The following is a 2,349-nucleotide window of genomic DNA, read 5'->3' on the forward strand; positions in this document are numbered from 1 at the left end:
GTAAAATGTCAATATTTTACTGTAGTTACTTACCAAGCAAAACTACATTATATCAGTTTAACCAAAATATATTTTGAATTCCCAAGTCATGTTGCAACTTTTCAGCACCCTTCATTTTTTGGAATTTGAAAGTTGGAAAATTCAACATGCCCTATTCTAGGAATCCCTCCAATATTTCTAAAAACAGGTGGCACATAACACTGTTGCATTAAATCCTTTGGGATGTATCTTATGATTACAAATCAGAACATAACTTCTGTTCATACAGATTAATATTTTTTGGGGAGGTGCAAGTGCTCCGAAAGGGTCCTAGAGCCTTCCCATTTCCTTCTAAAACTGTGCGCTAACTAGGCTTTGGGAAGGAAGTGGGAGAACTCTAGGGCCCTGTCTAAGCCCTCGTGCCTCTTCCTTTGGGAGAATTATGGTTGGATGGGCTCACTTTTTTTGAGCCACACAAAGGTACCAAGTGCTTTGCTCTATGTAATGTCAAGCAGCCTGTTGTAGTCTCGTTGCTGAGCAACATGCAGGGCTCAGTGGAGTGAGAGGCCAGCCAACCAGAAGAGTCTCTGAGGTGTACTTGCCTAGAGGCAGTCAGCATCCGGTCAGGTCCAGTCCTAGGGTTGGGTGAACAGCAATCTGTGTGGCCTGGCAGTCCAGGGTATCTGATGATCATGAGCTCAAGGGCCAAGACAAGCTGGAAGCAGCGAGGAACTACAAGCGTTGTTACCAACCTCTGTCTGCTGCTGGAAGCTGTGCTTAAGAAGCCTGAAGCCAGCTGGTTTTCATTAGTGCCTTCTCCTGTGTGTCCTTGAAGGCTGATCAGCTGCAGGTGGAGTCACTCCACCTTCTCCCCCTTCAGGCTGCTGTTCAGCAGGCAAAGCTGACTCCTGGCCTCCTCATGGTGGTAATTTACATGGATGTACATTTGCACGTACATTATTAAGTGTTCTGTCTTGTGCAATCTGTCTGGGCACTCACATTTTTTATTTGAATGTGGGCAGAAGCAGTGACTGTAAGGATTTGATTAATAAACAATAGGTAAATAAGCAGATTATGTAAGTTAAGTCACGGGTGTCAAACACAAGGCCCGCGGGCCGAATCCTCGTCATGTGGCCCGTGTAGCCGCCGCCGGCCTTCACCTTTTATTCTCGCTTCTTTTCTTTTTTTTTGACACAAGAAAGTCGCCTCTTCATCGCATGCACGGCAGCCTACAAGCCAGACGTCTGCCCTCTAGCGGTGCCGGCCGTTCTACACAGGAAACCTCCACTTTACATGCATTCAGGAAACCTCCACTTGTTTTTATATTGAGCGCATGCCATCCTGTGATGTGACAGATCCAACGGCTGCCTGAACCCTTCTCTCCTGTACTGTAAGTCCTTCAGATACAACCGGCCCTTTGAGGGTGACCAAACTGCTGATGCGGCCCCTGATTAATTTTTGAGTTTGACACCCCTGATGTAAGTAATTAATATACTGAATAGTCATACTTTTCTGTTCATATTTAGCCATCTTGTGTACTGATTTTATATAGCAAAGAGAAAAGAATACAGAGAATGAATCAAGTGAATTTATCTCTACAATATAACTAAGCATCTTCACTTTCAAAAAGTGGTGCAGCCCATAAAATTGCTTCAACTGCCTCATCTCTCTCTTACCTGTTGCTAAAAGTAGGCTAATTATTTTATTAAGCAGATGCTGCTACCTAATAAATCATAGGCATTCTTCTTTAAAGATGGGAGTTGGCAGATTGTGAGGCAGGGAAATAGTTTTATTGGTGATGGGCTTCTGGAAATGAGGAGAAAGTGAATATACATCACCCCCCCCAAAAAAAAAGCCTTATTAGCAAATTAATTTCTCTTATTTAACTTGATGATATACACTGTAGAACTCTGTTTATCTTACATTGAGGAAAACTATAGTCAGGATCCTGAATTCTGACCTTCTGCTAGACTCAAGATATTTTAAACAAGTTCCACCAAACTAAGTGGCAAGTTCTTACACAATTTAAGTTAAAAGAATTTCCTTGTAAGCTGGCTAGGAAGTATGCAGTTCAAAACTTGCCCCAGCCATGAACTCACTATAAAGATTTTCACATCCTCAGATGGTTACAAATGGGGAATAGCAGCAGCCTTGACAATAAATGTGAGGAACTTTAATTCTATGCATGTTAAATGTTGGCATTACTTTATGTTGATATTTTACCATTTTTAAGACACACACTTCCTCAATACTCCAGATTTTTTCATCTTTGCTATCACTGCAAATGCAAAGCACACATGTCAAAATACTAGCTCCATTAGTAAACAATCCATTTTCAGGCATTCCTTTAAAAAGTGAGCAAAAAATAAC

Source organism: Podarcis muralis, chromosome 11 (genome assembly GCF_964188315.1).
Source record: "Podarcis muralis chromosome 11, rPodMur119.hap1.1, whole genome shotgun sequence".
Classification (NCBI taxonomy): Eukaryota; Metazoa; Chordata; class Lepidosauria; order Squamata; family Lacertidae; genus Podarcis; species Podarcis muralis.